The sequence below is a fragment of the Lagenorhynchus albirostris genome, chromosome 5 (assembly GCF_949774975.1).
Source record: "Lagenorhynchus albirostris chromosome 5, mLagAlb1.1, whole genome shotgun sequence".
NCBI lineage: Eukaryota > Metazoa > Chordata > Mammalia > Artiodactyla > Delphinidae > Lagenorhynchus > Lagenorhynchus albirostris.
Genome location: NC_083099.1, coordinates 98,280,064 through 98,299,504, shown reverse-complemented (window position 1 = coordinate 98,299,504; position 19,441 = coordinate 98,280,064). Strand labels below are relative to the sequence as shown.

The following is a 19,441-nucleotide window of genomic DNA, read 5'->3' as shown; positions in this document are numbered from 1 at the left end:
TCATTGTGTGTGTTAAAACATCACCTATATACATCAATACAAAGCTCATTAATTAAAATATTGTTAGCTTTTTATTCTTGCAGCCAGCATTTATGGAATAATGATGATATCCATAGCACTGGTCTAGTGCTATGGGGACATAAAGGTGAATGGGACATGGTTCCTGCCAGCCCTGAAAGAGGGCACAATTTAGTTGGGAGACAGGCTCACAGATAGCTATTATATAAGGTTGAATTTGTCTAGAGGCTGAAAAAAAAAGAAATACAGAGTACTATAAACGGTGAAATAGTTAACTCATTTGTGGTTGAGGGAAACCAGAACATTATCTTGAAGAACTTGGCATTGAAGTTGAACCTGAAGGGATAGAGGGATGGGAAGGAAGTAGCAGCATTGGAGGAAAGGGAATTCTGAGCAAAGATAACTTAGAAATTGGAAAGCAGAGAATATGTCTTAGAAATCACGAGAAGCCTACTTCAGATGAAGCAGTAAGGATAATAAAGTGAGACTTACAGTACCTTATAGCTGTCTTTGGAAGCCTTTGGAATTTATTGGACACTCAGAGCAAGTTTAACTAAAAGTTTAAGAGTCTAGGAGCTAGAGACAAATTGCCTGAGTTTGAGACCTGGGTCTACTAAATATTAGCTATGTGACTTTGGACAAGTTACTTAACCTCTCTGTGTCTCAGCTTGCTCATCCATGATAAGAGATGAAATTCTTACATCAGATATTTTGAAATTCAGAATTTTTCAGAAAGATTATATTGTATAGTAATTAGATGTGTTAGATAACTTCCCCAACAAGGTCTCAGGCAGTGCCTCACCAACACATTTGTGTTTTCACAGCAGTCAATATGGGAGTCTATAAGCGGAATAAAAATGATACATAGCCTTATATGCATTCAATTCAGGTTTTATCCAAATGAATTTGTTACAAACTAAGGAAAAGCTACTGGCTTTCAGTGCTTTTTAGATCTCAAAATTACGGATAAGGGGTTGGGGGCCTGTAGCAGTACCATTCTCTTAAGATTGTTGTAAGACTCAAATAAGACGATGTATTTGTAGGGCTTGGCACCCTACCTGGTACTTGGTAAGTGATCATTGTTACTCTTTCTGCATTACTAGTTACAAGTGACATGGGAGAGTAAGTGACATTTCCAAGGTCTCTAGCTAGGCTAGAGTCAGGCAGCTGAAAGCATTTGACACTGGTAAAGTACATACTATGTTTGCTGGACAGTTGCAACCCTTCCAGCCAAATGAAGCATAATGAAGGCATGAACTTTGGAGAATAGTGAGACCAAAAAGATAGTGGGCTTGCTAAGGAGGTATAAGGGTGAGGGAGGAGGCAGAAGGGACCCCCAGGTTTGGGAAACAATTGACCTCTCGTGTTTGCATGGGTACCGTATCGGAGCGCTGTCCCGTGCATTTCTTTGGTGAGCCTCACAAGCACACTGTGCTGATGTGTGGTGCTTGTAGTTTTTTGACACCTGACCCTAGTCCTTTCACACCTCCTTACGTTTAACCACGCTGCCTCTGCTGCCCCAACACTAACTCTGCCCCTACCCTCCTGGCCTACTCCTACTTAATCCTTAGGACTAAGCTTGAATGTTACCTCTTCAGTGAAGCCTTCCTTAAATGATTTAGGAATAGTCAAACCCTCCCTCCTCCATCCAGACTTCTGTGGCACCCTTACCTGTCACAGCATTTGGCACGTTGCCTTAGCTCCTCGTCTGTGTGTTCTGTCTCCCCAGTCATTCCCAGTAGTAATCCCAGCACCCTCAATAATACATAACTGTCATTTAAAACAGATTTAATGAATGTTTGAATCCCTACTTTCCAAGTGGAGAAGTCAGAATATTTCAATAACTTGTCCAACATTGTGCAGTTTGGTTGGAATTGGGGTTTAAACCAGGTATGCCTGATTCTAAAGTCCATGTTATTTTCTCATCTTCACCTAAAGGAGGAAAAAACGTGTACAGATGTTTATTTATGCATGTACAGGTGTAAATACTAGTGAAGATACATGAGAGGATATTACAAAGCCAAGTATAATGTTTTTTGCATTGTACTTTCTGGACAAATACAATATGCCCTTTTAGTCATTTGTAAATATACATAAATAGAAGTTTATGCTTTGCAATAGTTGTTTTGTTTTTCTTTCTTTTTTTTGTTTTTTTTTTTTTTGGCCTCTCCACATGGCTTGCAGGATCTTAGTTCCGCGACCAGGGATTGAACCCGTGCCCCCTGCAGTGGAAGCAGGAGTTTTAACCACTGGACCGCCAGGGAAGTCCCTGCATTAGTTGTTAAATAATCCTGTTTCTGTAAATCTAATATGATCATTAGTTTAAAACAACATAAAGAAATGGAAAGAAATTGGTAAAAACCACCCAAGATCCACTACCCAGAAATAACCTCCTGTAAGATGTTAATGAGCTTCATTCTAGATGGTTCTCCATGCATAAAGACCTATGTTCATAATTTACAGAAGTTGGATATTATGGTATTTCTAGAAATAAAATAGGGAGATTTTTACCTTCAATACATTTTTATTGGAATCCTGTTCTCTTAACAAAACCTCAGACATGCCATGTGTATTCCCACCTCTGGACCAATTGCTCCCCACTCTGTAGAATGCTGTCCCCCAGTACCACTCAACTAATGTTCTAGACTCCTTCCAGCTTTGCTCAGAGCTGGGCTTTTTGGTGAGGTCTACCTGATCAATCCACCCGTACACTTTCAGTCTTTTCTTAGACTGCTCTTCTCTTCCTTTTTTTCCCACAACACTTACTACCTTCTTACATACAATATTATCTGCTTGCTTATTATATTATTGTCTGTTTCTCCCACTAGAATATCAGCTCCATAGAGGTGGAGGTTTTATCTCTTTTGTTCAGTGACCTATCCCTTATGTCTCTTGTACATGTTGTTCATGATGTACAAAGATGTACATGAAACACCTAGAGTAGTGCCCAATACATAGGCATTCAAATAGATCCTTGTTGAAAGAATGAAAATGTTACAAGAACAAAGAGTTCTGAATATAGCTTTGTAGTTGGTTAATCAAGGCTCTCTCATCTCCTTGTTTAGTAAATTTATGTGAGCTAATAAATTCTTTAGAGAGCTCAGTAAGTAGAGCTGCAAATACCTTCAAGTTTTACTGAAAAGGCAACTGAATAGCCCTGGCTATTCCTGTATGTTTCTGAATCTGCTACTGTTAGGAGATTGCTACATAGAAACTAAAGAGTTTGCCTGAGAATATATGAAATATATTTCATATCTGAACATATCCTGCACTAAAATGCCTCATAGATAATCGAGGCTTTTGTTCTGTGGACATTTCATCCTTTCTAGAATCCAGAACACTTTATCAGAATTCAGAGATGAGTGCTCAGGCCAGTGGTGTTTAAGAGCAATTCATTCTCCATGTTTTATTCTAGTACTAACTGATAATATTTGTCAATTGGAAAGTTGGAAAGTTTCTATTCCTATGAAAACATGTAGAAATTTGGTGTAGTACCCCATAGAAGTATTTTGATATGTGTACTTTATTATATGTTTTTTGGTTTTTTTTAAATTTATTTATTGGCTGCATTGGGTCTTCATTGATGCGCGTGGGCTTTCTCTAGTTGCGGTGAGTGGGGGCTACTCTTTGTTGAAGTGCGTGGGCTTCTCATTGCGGTGGCTTCTCTTGTTGCGGAGCACAGGCTCTAGGTGTGCGGGCTTCAGTAGTTGTGGACTGCGGGCTTAGTTGCTCCGTGGCATGTGGGATCCTCCCGGACAAGAGATTGAACCCATGTCCCTTGCACTAGCAGACAGATTCTTAACCACTGCGCCACCAGGGAAGTCCCTAGTATATGTTCTTAATGATATTATATATAAGTACAAATACTACCTTTTCTTTGTTGTACCATCTTTTTTCTTATGCCAGGCATGCTTATTATACATTTTGCATCTACCAATTTATTCTGAAGCCTTATGTTTATGAGTGAGTGCACATTTTTGTTCAGGTGATTTTTAGAACTATTTTTGAACCATTAAATTGTTTAACCATGGAACTATCCAGACCACCATTCATTTGTATGACTCTGTTAATGCCTTATGTAGTATTTCAGAGAAAGTTCCTTCCTCGTTTTTCAAAAATGTGCTTATAAAATTTGTGATGACAATTGAACAGCCCAACCCTATGAAATGGTAATTTATGCAGCAATAAAAAATAAATAAATCCATGTAATGTTGGCTTGCAGCTGAAGGCAGCTGTGTTAAGCATGTTTTTTAGTCTCTTACATCAAAGTAATACATGCAGTGCCATATGAGAATGTGTAGGGCAGACGTCTTTGAAGTACCCCCATATTAGCTGAGCTTTTGTACCCACTCTACAAATATGAGGGAATTCATTGTTCTATGTCCATGAGGAATGATAAACACAATAATGAACTTATCAAAAATGCCTTTCAGATGGTTCAAAACCTTTTTACAGCAATTATCTCACTTGCCTTTAGAGCCTTTTGAAAATAATTTATCAAGGACATTTTTCTCTAACTTCTCTGAATTATTGAAGTAGCCAAGAAACATTTCTCTAAGTATTGATGTAGAGAAATTAAGCATCCCGTTGTTCACCTAGAATCTCCATTCCCAACTGTTCAAACCAGTATGCTATATGAGTCTCCAGTAGTTACTGAGAAAAGTAAAATCAGAGGATAAAAGTAAAGGAGAATAGGCCATCTGATGGAATAATTTCAGAACGTAGAACAACTTGCCAAAAGAAGTAAGAACGTGGATTTTGTCTGAAGAGACTGAACGAAGGCCAAGAGGAGAAAAATCCTATACTACATGATATACATCAATTACCTAATAGATTTTATTTTATTGTTTTGTTTTCTGTGATATGTTAATCAGAATGAAAAAGGGATGTGTGTGTGTGTGTGTGTGTTCAGGTATAAAGCACAGGGTAACATAAAACTGAGTTCTACCAAATGTTCAGGTATGGTATGATTGATCCATATTTCTGGAAGTACATCATATATTGGCTTAAGCAGATTTTTTTTTTTTTTTAGTGAAATTGGAATGTGATTGTTTGGGAGCCAAAAATGCATTCTTTGAGTGCAATTTTACTAGTAGCAATTTATTTATTTATTATGTAGGATGTCTTGTCAAACCAAATTAAAGGTTATATTTTGTCTTCTCCATGAGTAATCTAGAGCCAAGAATGAAAACCACATAATATATTTTTAGGATTAAACCATTTATTACTGATAGATAATGGCAGAGCAGAAACAGAAGGCACCAGTTAGTCTGCATTAGCTCATAAGCCCTGGATAACTTTTTTGTGAACTCTAAAGGTTTGTGAAATTCTATCACTTGCATTAACTGTCTTATACATTTCTGATGTGGTCAATTGTCCTCTATCCCTGGTCACTGCAAGGGGCTTCTACTCTCAGGATCTTTGCCAAGAATTTCCCCCTTTGGGTGTCTTTTAGAAAGAATGAGCCTCCTCTCTGGCCAACCACTTTAACCACTATGGAGGAGGGATCTCTGTGTAGAAAGGAAAGACTCCTGTAGTCGTAACAGAAAAACCTATTTTTTTTTTACTCAGAATCCTGCCTGATTGAGAAACTAAGTTAAAATCATATATACAGCTATTTATTGAGGACATTCTGTGTTGCCAAACACCAAGGCCCAGTGTACAGAATAAAAACTGAAATAGTCCCTTAATTCAATGTGCATATGAAATAATGCATTTAGATCTGGGTGCCATATTTTAAAAGGTATATTAACAAACAAATGACCACAATGATAAGGAATTTGTGCAACAGGGACTCCAGAGCTAAATAAACTGAGGAGTTTGATCATGGAAGAAAAAATTTAGTGGGAACAAGATAAATCTTGTTAAATATAAATATTTAAAGGGTTTGCCACAAGGAAGGTATAGGGAGTGGGAGTGTAGGATAGGTAGTTAGAAATAGCATATTGAAAACATGGTCTTTTTCTTTATAAAACATGGACTACCAGAATTAAAGCTCAGCAAGACTTGGATTAATTGGAGTACTGAGCAAATTGAATGAAAAATCCTACTGGAGGCCATAGTTTATTTTAAAAAAAAGATTGAGAAACACTGTTTCAGAACATTCAAAGAGCTCCCAAAATGGAATTTGTTGTCCAGTAAGATAATAAGTCCCAGGAAAGTAAGCTAGCCAAACCGTACTTTTAAAAATAAGTCTGAAATTTCCTTTCAGCCTTCTGAGCGTCTCTTATAATCATAAGAAAAGCTTGTTTCAAAGGCCATTTCTAAAGTCCTGTTGCATATATCCATGAAGCATATTGAAGGCTAAGGCCAGAACACAGTGTATCACAATGCTTTGATTCTGATAGGATCTCATTCATGAGATACAATCTGCACGTGGACCAAAGTCAACAGCAAGAAAAGTCACAGAAGAATTAATTGCTATAAGGTGTTAAATTTTCTTTTATACCTGTTTTTTAGTCTTATAAGAGGATACAAGGTAGAAAATGCTAATCATTTTTATTTTAATAAGAACCAAATATATTGAAATTGTAAGACATAAAGATAGCTTGCATCAACAGGATGCTTGATGGATGGTGCCATACATCAGTATGTAAACTGATTGTGAAATATCTTAGGATCAGGTGGTCTTTCATGAAGCTTGGTACACTAAATATATGGCCCTCCATTTCATGGTCATAAACATATACCATTGTAAAATAAAGAGAATAAAGATATATGTGTGCTTGGTGGGGTTTGTAGCTTAAAAAAAAATAAAGGAAAAGTATATCACTGGCATAGATTATTTTTAACAACTCAGTTTAAGTGCTAATGAAGGTTAGTCTTCCTAAAAATTCCTAGTGAAAGAAAACAAGAGGACGGTAACTACATGAGCTGTAGAATTTACTTGAGGTTGGCTGATTTGTATGTTTACCTTTTTTTAATGGGGAGAATTGAGATGTTAGTTTGTCAAAGAGAGAAATCACAGATTGCAGATGGGGAGAGAGACCCAGAGAGAGAGAGACTGACTAAAGTAAAATGGAGTGGTGGTGGGTATGGACCCTAGAACTCAAGTAGAGGAAGGAGAATGATTCTTCCTCTACTTCACTGGTTCTCAGTGGGGGACGCTTGTGCCCTACATAGGACATTTGGCAGTGTCTGACAAGTCACAGCTGGGATTGGGTGGTGCTGTGGCACGTAGTGGGTAGAGGCCAGGGGTGCTGCTAAACATCCTACAATGCCCAGGGCAGGCCCTACACCAAAGAGTCATCCAGCCCAGGATGTCTATAGTGCCAAGGTTGAGAAACCCTGATCTGGCTGGGAGAGCAAAGAAATGTTAGGTGCAAGAGATTTAAACTAAAGAAGCTTGAACCCTATGGCCTTAATCTTATTAAAACAGAAAGCCACATGTTTGACAATACTAACAATTCTGTTATTAACGTGAACTGAAAGTCAGAATTCGTTTAACAGTCTTGAGACCCCGGTTAGTCTCTTCATGGGTACAGGTAATAAAAGTATTTTGAAATTCCATTTTAAATTGCATGCATATGACCAATGAGCAAGTCAGCAAAAATGCCTTTGTCAACTTAAAAATAACACTCTAGCAGTAAACATTTCATTAACTTGATTTGGCAAACAATAATGCACATGGTTTTAAGATATAGCCCCCAATCTCTCATCCTGTTGGATTCTTAAAAGATTTCAAGGGTCGTATTCTTCCAGGTCATTATTCTGTTTCTGGGGAATATCTATATTTTGCTAATCAAATTAAAGTAAAAAAGAGCTGGTACACCAGAATGCAAAGATGAGTGGTAATTTCATTTTTTGTCAATACATGTTCATAATAAGCTTGTTTCTACTGTTGTTCTATTTCAACAGCTATAATAAACGGATAAAAACTAAAAGCATTGTTATGAGGTCTTTGATTTTAATCCAAACCATAATTTTTTTTTCTTTTTAGAAAGTCTGAAATTTCAATCTTCCAAGTTTCTCTTGTAAGAAAAACTGTTTTAAAAGCCATTCCTATTTTTTAGTTCAATTCTGCCTGGTAGCTAGATGGTACAAACAAACAAAATAATCCTTTCTGTTTGCTTCCTTGAAACATGGAAAAGTGGAATTGTCTAGATTAGCTCTTTTTACAGAAACACCTGTTACATACACACTTTAACTCCCACTAATGGCCAGTTGTTCATTCTTGGGACCAGTTCTTCCCCTCAGTAATTTGTGCCTTAGCCCTAAATCTGACAGGTGCCTTCATTTTCCCAGCTAAAAGCTTCTATCTTTGTTTCTATTAAAACTTGTCTCATAGTACCAAGTAATTGGGAACTTTCTGTGTTTCCAAATTTTTGTATGGATTGTTAGAAATGTGGTGTAACTGTGATTATACCTTTAGCCCAGGTACATTTTCTCATGGACTATGAAGGAAAAATTAGCAGTGATTTTTTTTCTCAACAAATTCTTCAGTCTAACAGTGAGAATAACATTTACCTAAGGATTCACAGTTTACAGAGCATTTTCATATACATTATCTTGTTCGGATCTTGCAACAACTATATGATGTGAGTATTATTATTTATACTCTTGGAGATAAATGAACTGTCAATTTAAGTGAGGCTTATGGCTTGGAAGCTCACAAAGTCCAAAGTGATCCTCCAGAAATTAACAGCCAGGTGTTCTGGTTCCTGCCTCATGGGTTCCAGTCCTGAGTCCTGCTCTGCTTTCTCAGGGACTCCTGGCCATGTATCTAGGACTGTAGGCAATTAACTGGGGTAGGAGAGGGGCCAGAGGGGAGAAATGGGGAAATTCCCTAGACAAGAAGAGCATCTCTTCCTATCTAATAACCTGTTTCTTCTGGAGCCCCAGTACTGCAGCACTTCTGTTTTGGCCAGTTTCTCCAGTTGACTCCAGCTTTCACCTCTATTCCTTGGTCCAAGCTGTGACCCTGTTCTCTTAGTCCGCCTGTTCCTGCATTTCCCTGTTCCTGCAAGGCACTCTGCCTTTATAATGAAACACTTTTTTAATTGTGGAATTGTTACATTCAAAGCAGATTTTTAAAAATATTCATCAGTTTATTCTCCTTAATACTTCTCCTGCAGAAAAACATCTAAGGTGCAAAGAGTAATGTAATCATGTTTTAATATACCAATATGTTATTGATATGTTAATATTAAAAGTTAGGCATTAAAGTGATAGAAAGGAAAGTGGAAATAAACTTTTACTTATTCAAATTGGTTTTAGCAAAACTCACATTATTCATAGTCAGTGTTAAGATTTCAGGTAGATAAAGAAACTGGAGTAGTTCTTCCCTTAGTTCTAAAGCATCTGGTACCTTCTTGCTAGCAGAAGAATGAATCATGCCCAACAAGAGCAGTAATGCCAGTGTTTTGTTTCTGAATGTAATATTAAGAAGGCTGGGTCTTAAAATCTCATAAAATGATTATTTTTGCAATTTTTTATTTGCATTTGTATGTTTATGTGTGAGAAAGAGAAATATATTGAACTCATATTTTCTGAGTAGCTGTTATATGACAGATACTGTTTTAAGCCCTAGAAATACAGTGATGAACAAAACAGAAAGTTCCAGCCCTAATGACATTTCCACTGGGAGGTGGGAGAAGGAGGTCAAAGAAGAGAGAAAGGCAAAGACAGAAATAGACACTGGGTTTCCATATCAGGACTTGAAACCACAACCGCGGCTGAACCATAGCATGTCAGAGAACTTAACATTGATCCATTGACCTACCTGCTCACTGTCCCACCAGAGTTACACTGAGAACTGTTACCATCAGGGCTGGGGAGATAACAAGGTGAACACTGAGTATTCTACCACCTAATGCCGACCACACCTCTCAACTGCAAATGAAATCAACAAATATTTAGTGAACACCTATTATGTGCTCCTGTAGGTTTTCACTCCTAGCTACAATTAGGATTACAGCAGAACCTTTTAAAAATAACAATTTTTATACTCCACGTAAAACCAATTAAATCAGAATCTTGGGGATGATATCCTGGTATCAGTATTTCTCCAAAGCTTCCTGGTGTGATTCTGTTATACAGCCAGGGTTGAGAACCCATTTCCTATCAGGTGCCCAAAGGGAAAATAGAAGAAAAAAATAAGAAAAATCCACCCATGTTTGTAAAAGATAGTACCTTTCTGAAATCCCATAATAAATGTGGGGGAAGCAAACACTTATTTTTCCTGCATATTTTTATCCAATAAATAAATATTTGACTCCTTCTGTGAGTGGAGGGGAGTTGGAAAAAGTATAAAGCATGCCCTTTCCCTCAAGGAGCTTAAATTATGATTAGAAATAAAAGGCAGAGAGTCTAGAGAATTGAAAATGTTCAAGAAATATCTCCAAATGGCAAAAGGCACACATAATCTGGTCTATGAGTTCCCATAAGGACAAAGGACACTCCAGAGTTCAGAGCTCTTCTGAGGCAAAACCAAGAAAATCATTCACCCCCACATTAATGCTCAATAAAACATTAGTTTTGCAGCAGAAAACTCCTATTTACAAATAAGTAGCCCATGTCTTATTTAAAGAGAGGATGTTCTCATTAGAAATAAATGTAACCATTTCAAATGGCTGATCCATCAATTTGTGAATTGTGATATCAACTTGCAGGGACACATGCCTCTCCAAAGGCTGAGAACAGTCAATGAATGTCCCAAGTGAGGTTTTTAGGAATAAATAGGAATTTATTGAAGAATATAATAATAATAAATAGGAATACATTTAGGAATATAATAATAATTGTTTCAAGAAATATTCCCATTGTTGAAGATATATGAAGTGATTTCATATATTATCTTATTTAATCCTCAACAAATATACATTATTGAGAAAATGAATCACGTGTCACTATTAAGTAACAAATTTAGGTTTTGAGCTTAAGTCTTCCAAGTCCATTGTTCTTTCAAATACCCAGTGGTTCTCAGTCTTAGTTACACATCAGAATATTCAGGGAACTTTTTCAAAATTGCCAGGGACCAGCTCACCAGTAGTTCTTACAGTAGGTGGAGGGAGCAGTGGGAGATGAAGATGGGGAGGGTGACAGGGAAATACCATAGGTGCTTCAAAAATACACATCGTTTCAGTGATCCTTATGGTTACCTCCTCTGCAGTGAATATTAGAATAGATTTGTCAATAGTTAAAAACTTGGTACATAGCTATGACAGTAGAGAATTTTTATGAAAAGATAAAATAAGAATAGCATGAGGGGGGCTTCCCTGGTGGTGCAGTGGTTAAGAATCTGCCTGCCAATGCAGGGGACGCGGGTTCGAGCCCTGGGACAGGAAGATCCCACATGCCGTGGAGCAACTAAGCCCGTGCGCCACAACCACTGAGCCTGTGCTCTAGAGCCCGCCTGCCACAACTACTGAAGCCTGAGTGCCATGCTGAAGCCTGAGTGCCACAACTACTGAAGCCTGTGCACCTAGAGCCCGTACTCCGCAACAAGAGAAGCCACCACAATGAGAAGCCTGCACACCTCAATGAAGAGTAGCCCCTGCTCACCACAACTAGAGAAAGCCCGTGAGCAACAACGAAGACCCAGCGCAGCCATAATTAATTAATTAATTAATTTTTTAAAAAAAGAATAGCATAGAGGTAACAGAGTTTTGATATCTCATAAATACCAAATATCTGGTAACCTAACTCATAAATCACTCTCTTATTACACAAACCTTGTTAAAATGTAAATTAAATGTAATGTGTCCTGAAGAAAATTGCTGTGAAAATGTAGGCTCAGGCTTTCCACATCACGAGTCAAGATCGAATTGAATAAAACTTTTCAGACCAGTCACTCCAGGCTCTTGCTAGACCATAGAGTTGAAACCAGTTAGTCTTGTATGGAAATTCAGAGTCATACTACATTACAGAAAGAGTATTTAATCCAAAAAAAGAGTGAGAGTATTTAATCTAAGCAAGATCTGTTTCTGTCTGAAAAATTACTTAATTCCATAAAATAATACTATTTGTAAAGTTTAAATCTATCCTAGATAGTCCTATTTTAGATCTGAAAGGGTTTTTTTAAATAATGTTTTCTATCATGGTAGCCTATTGGAAACATCTTTAAATTAGATAACTTTTAATCCATTTTGCACGTGTTTAAATGTATGTGTACCAACACAGTCTTTAAATGTATTCTCAAAATGGAGGAGAGAAGCTATATTTATATACATATCCAAAGAATGTTCTTCTTTTAATTAGGCATTTACCAACCACAGTTTCCAAGGGAAGTAGGATTTGTGGGTGGTACTACTTTTCTAGGGGAAAAGTGCAGCCTATTTACAGTTTTGTAGAGCTTAGTTCTCTTGTAGCTTGTATAGACCTTTTGTTATCCTCTTATTCCTTTCATGATGCCTTTTTTTTAATATTTAATTTTTTCTTTTATTTCTTTTATTTTTTTTTAATAAATTTATTTAGTTATTTTTGGCTGTGTTGGTCTTTGCTGCTGTGCACAGTCTTTCTTTAGTTGTGGCGAGCGGGGGCTACTTTTCCTTGCAGTGCATGGGCTCCTCATTGCGGTGGCTTCTCTTGTTGCGGAGCATGGGCTCTAGGCACGCGGGCTTCCGTAGTTGTGGCACGCGGGCTCAGCAGTTGTGGCTCACAGCTCTAGAGGACAGGCTCAGTAGTTGTGGCGCACAGCCTTAGTTGCTCCACGGCACATGGGATCTTCCTGGACCAGGGCTCAAACCCGTGTTCCCTGCGTTAACAGGCAGATTCTTAACCACTGCGCCACCAGGGAAGCCCCATGATGCCTTTTGATCATATAACTTATTGAGATCTCTTTGGGCTAATTAAAGAGAGATGAAACTCAGTGTTGTTAATCTTCCTAATAATTACTTGGTATCGTATTTCCAGAAAAAGAAGCATTCTTTCTCCTACCGAAGGTGAGTTCATTTCGTCTGTAATCTGTATTCTCAATTCCATAACAGCTGATTTACTCTAGAACAGACAGCTTCAAGTTCGCCTTCTCACCTACATATCTTCAGCCTCCCCTTTTCTCTCCAACATCCACTCAACCTAAAACCATTGCTGACTTTTTCATCTTAACACTTGGGCTCTCACCACACAGGTCACCTCCAATATCCTTGTAGGCAAACCCAGTGGATACTTTCTACCTTTGTTTATCTTACTTCACCTTTTAAGAACATTTAACACTATAGACCACTCTGTCCATCTTGAATTAATTCTTCCCTTGCCTTCTGTGATTTCTTTTGCTCCTGCTTTCTCCCTACTCCTATGTTTGCTTTTTCTCAAGCCCCTTTGATGGCTCATCTTCTGTCCATCTCATAAATGTCTATACTTCCCAGGGTTTTATTCCCAACTCTCTTACTCTTCATTTTGTCCCTGGATAATTTTGTTCATCTTTGGCTTCAGCCAGTGGTACGTTAGAGCCAGTTCCTAAGAACCAGTTGTGCACATCTCTTCTCAACTTTTTGTTCAGTGACCATCATCTTGGTAGCTTGAAATTGGCCAAGGTGGGAGTATGTATGCCACAGAAATAGGCAAATGCTACAAATCGGGCAGGGGGGGATTTTTGTTTTATTTTCTGAGAGCTAGTTTAATAGCACACCACTGGCTTCAGCAATGATGTATATGCTGCCAATTTCCAAACCTGTGTCTCACACTTTCTGAGCTCTAGCCATTATTTCCAGCTGATTTCTGGCCTGCTCTCTTGAATGCCCAAATGGAACTCATTATCTCCCAAACCAGCACTCTCCTGCACTAGTCCATGCTTTGGCTAACAGCCCCACCATTCTCCTATCATCCTTGCAGAAAGCCAAAACTTCTCTCTCCCTAAACCACCACATCTAATTGATTGGTATGCATATGTCTCCACCATATTTCACAAAAGATTTAAGTTAGCTCAACAATATACATAGTAGGGCAGGACAGAATAATTTCTCCCACAGTGTTAGTAAAGGAGGGGATCTGGGCAAAAGAGAACTAAGCACAAGAAAAATAGATGAACTCAGAAGTGAGATAGGTACACAAAACACATGCCATGGAGTCCAGCCAGCTACATCCTGCCAGTTAGTTCAACATCCTGAATTGCTCTGGATTCTTCTTTGCCAGCAAGGCAATATCACAGCCTCCCTATTCACCCTCCCTGCCCCCGGACTTACTGCTTTCCCAGCCTCCCATTCGCTTCCCACAATGCTTTCAGAGAAGTGATTCTTAAAATCAAATCTGATTCTAACACAAAACCTTTCCCATCAGCTTAGAAACTTTCAGTAGTTCTCCACTGCCTTTGGAACAAAGTCCAAACACACACCCAGAGGAAACCTCCACCAGAAGATTTTTGGTTCGTCCTTTAAGGTTTTTCTCAGATATCACTCCTCTGTGAAGCCTTCCCTGGCTCCCATAGGCCCTTCTTCCACTGTATAATGTATAATGTATATCTATATTATATAATAATATGACTTGATCAAATATATATACATTTGATTCAATTTACAGTTGTTGAATGCCACTTTATGCCATATTTAGTATTGAGAATACAGAGTAAGACAGCCCTTGTTTTTTAAGGACCTCTAGTTGAGAAAACATATTTAAGCAAATTATAGAAAGTGTGGTAAGTTCTGCACTGTAGAAGAGAAGCAAGCTACGGAAGTAACAGGGAGGAAGAACAGGAACACTGTCTCGTAGCACATATTACCATCTTCTGTGATTATTACTTGTGTTTCCCACTGGAATGGGAGACATGTATATCCCATGCACCACAGTGGGAAGTACAGAGTAGGTGTGCAGTGGTAGGTGTATGTTGGATGGATGGATGGATAGGTGAATGAAAGAAAATTGCAACAACTGCCCAAAATTATTTAGAAGATGATCAACAAATTCCAGTGATCCTTACTCTCTTTGTCATCTATTACCAACTTTATTTAGAGTTGGGTGAATGGGGGTGTGTGAATATGAGAATGTGTATATCCTTACACTGTATAGGATAAATCCTTGCCATGGGAACTTCTTTTTGTGGTTCAGCCAGTTTTGAATCTGTTAGCCTTCGGGGAGGAGCTCAGGGTCCAGCCGTTTCAGTCAGCCCTTTGCTAAATACATCCAAGAAGTCTGTCACTTGATGGTTCATTTGCTTTACAGTTTGCCAGAAGCTCAGGCAAAAGGTCCCAATGAAAAGATCTCTGTGTTTCTGTGGTCTCTTGCTCGGTGAGGGGAGAATCCCCAGGCCGTCATCCCATCACTAAACAATACATCCAGTTAATCTTACTAGATTAAAACAAAAAAAAGTCCCACACCATTCTAAAAGTTAATAGTTCAGTTTCACCCATAGTCTTATTCCCTCTAATCTCTGAAGGCCTCTGTTCATGCTAACATAAAAGTGTCTAGACTCTAGAACAGTGGTTCTCAGTCCTGGCTTTAAAAAAAGGGAGGGCAATACCCAGCTCCACCTCCAGAGAGTTACTGACCTGCAGCAGGGCCCAGTCGTCAGTATTTTTTGAAAGTGCCCAAGTTGATTTTAATGTTTAACCAGGATTTGACCTACAATTCAGGCCAGAAAACCTTACACTTAGCCTGGAATTTACTTCACGTGACTGCCTCCTTCTTATCCTTCAGGTCTCTACCTAAATGTCAGTTTTTCAGTGGGCCGTCCCCATTACCCTGTGGCTCAGAGCACTTACACCATAATCTGAAAATAACTTCTGTATTTATGGATTTTCTTGTTTATTATCTGTCTTCTTACTAGGTTAGGAACTTCATGAGATACTTATTGGCATCTACTATTAGAAGAGTCACAGCTCGCCTTCAGTAGATGTTTTAAGTTGCAGTGCCAAAGATTGCCTACCCTTACCACTTCTTTACAAGAGAAAAACGAAACGCCTTTTTATTCACTAAGTAATATACAGTAAGTCCCCTATATACGAACCTACAAGTTGCGAACTTTCAAAGTTGTGAATGTGCATCTGGTTCCAACAAGAAACCAGAACGTTTGCCATCACTATCAGACGTGCGTGAAATTGCAGCTTGCCCTCGGTCTCCTATTGCTGGCGATCCTTTAGCTCTACCATCTCCCACCTCCTCTCCCTCCTCCAGTCAGTAACTCTTCTTGCCTGTTCACTTGATGCCAGCCCCTGTATGCCAGCTGTTATACTGTACTACTGTACTATAAGATTTAAATGTTTTCTTTACTTTTTGTGTTTGTCTGTTTTTAATGTATTATTTGTGTGAAAAGTATTATAAACCTATTACAGTGCAGTACTTTATAGCCGACTGTGTTAGTTGGGTACCTAGGCTAACTTTGTTGGACTTATGAACAAATAGGACTTATGAACGCCTCTTGGAATGGAACGTGTTCTTATGTAGGGGACTTACGGTATCCTTGTTAAAAATTCAAGCAACACTGCTAAAAGTGAAACTTTTAACCCCCATTCTCCAGGAGTAACCGTTGTTTATAGTTTAGTGTTTATCATTTAAAGTATTTTACAGTATGTACACAGATAATATACAGGCTGAATAAAACAGAATTGAACACTTTCAAAAACGTATTACTCAGTAACTATGATGTATATAAACTTGCAGTTAAAGCTTGGAGTTGCCCTTTGGCAAGACACCTGTAAGGGTAACTTGACAATTTAGTGCAAACTACATTTTCGTAAAAAATCCTAGTTACTGAGTGATAAATTTCTGAAAGTGTTCAATTGCTTTTGAATCACCCTGTATTTTACACACACACACACACACACATACACACTTCCTGAAAATGGGTTCTTATTGTACCTACTATTAATGAAGATTATTTTACAAGTTAGTTCTCCCAAAATTGAGGCTTAGATTTAAATTGTTTTAAGGGATGATACGTTTGGTAGTACCTTCTCACTTTATCACAGTTGAGCTCTTTGGAAACATACTAGTTCAGAGATCAGTGAACCATGCAGGCCAAAGCTAACCATTCACCTGTGTTTATAAATAACAAGCTATGCTCATTCATTTACCTATTGTCTATAGCTGCTTCTGTGCTGTAATGGTAGAGGTGAGCAGTTGCGACAGAAAACATATAGCCCACAAAATCTAAAATATTTACTATCTGGTTCTTGGGGGGAAAAGTTGGCTGACTTCTGCCCTAGTTGATCAGAAAGATTATACAATCAGTAAGCAATCAGAATAAACCACATGAGCCCAGTGTATAAAAATGTGTTGATGATGGGAGTTCCCTGGCCATTCCCTGGTTGAGACTTCTCCCTCCAATGCAGGGGGTGCAGTTTCGATCCCTGGTCGGGGAGCTGGGATGCCACATACCTTGGGGCCAGAGGACAAAGACATAGGACGGAGGCAATGTTGTGACAAATTCAATAAAGACTTTAAAAATGGCCCACATCAAAAAAATCTTTAAAAAAAAATGTGTTGATTGTTCTGGGGTTTTACATTTCTAGCTAAAGAAAGAGTGGACTGTTATGTCTGTTTGCTTTTTTAGCAAGGAAATCTGCCAGAGCATTCGTGAGTGATAGGATAGGAAAGGAGTGGAGAGGCATGTTGCATCTAGCTGGGTCCCGTCTTCCTGTCGGGCAGGTCACATATTCTCCCTTTCTATTCTCTCCCTTACCAAGGGGAGCAGTACTTGTTACAGAGGTGGCCAGGGTTTTCAGAATACCTGTAGGATGGATCCTTTGAATTTAAACCAGTCTGCCCTGTCTTTGCAGCCAAGCTTCATAAATTATTTGGCTGAACAATTAAAGGGCTGTGCGCTTTGTTGAATGCTGCTCCAGGTCCAATGGGGTGACCCCCTGCCCCAGCCACTCAGCATGCAAGGTAAGGGACCCCTCACGGTGTCAGCTGTGAGGGAAGCACTACAGGGCCTTTGGTTTTCATCTCCGCTGGACTTGCCTATTTTCCCCAATCCCAAGTTTTGTTGGAAATGCCCCTCTTCGGAGATTCGATCAAAAATCTTGCAGTGATGAGTCTTTAAATGTTTGCATTGGCCAGCTTGGAAATGGTGCCATGACAGGTGGAAAGCATTATGGCAGGACAGGCTTACCAGGAGCCAGCCACCTCCTCTTTGCCTTGGATTGGTCTCTAATGAGTCTCTCATTGGTCTGTTTGGACTGGTGGTATGTGAACTCACAAACTGATAACTCTTGACTAAATCATGTACATACTGGCCCTGCATTTGGTTTCAAGTTAGGGTTACAACATCCATCTTAAATTTGAATTATTTGGAGGCTAGAGTATCCTTTTTGTACCCATTTTTCTTGTTTGCATCCCTTGTGACTCTTCTTTATTGTTCAGTTCATTGCCTCTACAGAAAAATAGATGTTAATGCATTATATCCCCTAATGAGCATTTGCTTTTATGCTTCTGTGATTTAGACTAGAGTGTCCCTATAACCTCAGTTATGAACATTCACATTTTCTAGAACCAACAGTTCCTACCTGCCACTTTTTTCTGCTTTAACAAGATTTGTACATAGCTACACACTCTTTCAGTAATGCAGTGTGGGGATGGAGGTAGCCAAATATTTGAATGACCTGTATAGCTGAGAATAAATAAAGCTGACTTATACAACTAAATGTTTATCTGCCCATTGTATGGGTGTGATTGGCCTGAATTTTTAATGATGAAATTACAGAACTGGAAGGGACCTTGATGATCATCTACTTGTACAGATGTGGAAAGGGCCTATAGACCTGGAGTGACTTGTCCAAAATGATGAAGCCTAGTCCTTGAGGCATCAGACCAGATGGCATAACCTATAGTTATACATCCCCCCCCATAAGACTTCCCCTTGGGGACTTCCCTGGTGGTCCAGTGGCTAAGGCTCCACACTCCCAATGCAGGGGGCCCAGGTTCGATCCCTGGTCAGGAAACTAGATCCCACATGCCGCATGTAAGAGCCCACATGCCACAACTAAGAGTTCGCATGCCACAACTAAGAAAAAAGTTCCCACATGCTGTGAGGAAGATCCCGAATGAGGCAACGAAGATCCCCTGTGCCGCAACTAAGACCCAGCACAGCCAAAAAAATAAATATTAAAAAAAAAAAGACTTCCCCTTTAAAGCATGATTTAAACAAAAGGAAATGCCAGAAGCTTTAGTTTGGGTTCATATTGCTCTCTGTGATGAGTATGTGTGTGTTCTAAGGCTCTGTCTGCTGTCTGCAAATCAGACATTCTTGCTAGGTTGCATCAGAGTCCAGGCGGCATGATTGATGAAGAAAGGGCAAAGGAGGGATGATGTAATGGCTCATGCAGCATTTACCTGTGAATTATCTCTAGCTGTGTACTGCTCCGCGTCTGTGTGACTCGTACTGAGGCACCGCCATCCTTGTTACTCAGCACTGTAGCCTTACACTTATCTCACCCTATGTTTCTCTCCTTTTCTTGCCAAATCTGATTAGAAGCACTTTTGTTTTGAGCCCATGTTTATGAAGCCATAAGTGGACTTTGTACCGATGACCATGTGGAGAAAATAAAAGAAT

General features: G+C 38.9%; 2 protein-coding genes across 11 annotated transcripts in view; one reads left to right on the top strand and one right to left on the bottom strand.

Moving 5' to 3' along the window:
* CMSS1 (cms1 ribosomal small subunit homolog) overlaps positions 1-19,441 on the top strand; it is a 382,900-nt gene that overhangs the window by 183,338 nt on the left and 180,121 nt on the right. The gene's annotated exons all lie outside the window — the stretch shown is intronic.
* The window catches only part of FILIP1L (filamin A interacting protein 1 like), a 287,005-nt gene that overhangs the window by 157,815 nt on the left and 109,749 nt on the right, over positions 1-19,441 (bottom strand). Inside the window, exon 1 of one of the 7 annotated variants that reach the window (XM_060150682.1) lies at positions 19,222-19,385. The exons of 4 other annotated variants lie outside the window; for them this stretch is intronic. The gene's annotated coding sequence lies outside the window, so the exon portion shown is untranslated. Of the gene's footprint in view, positions 1-1,689; positions 1,706-9,739; positions 9,756-19,221; positions 19,386-19,441 lie in introns of those variants that run through there. 2 more of the 7 variants (XM_060150680.1, XM_060150681.1) reach the window with 2 other exon arrangements.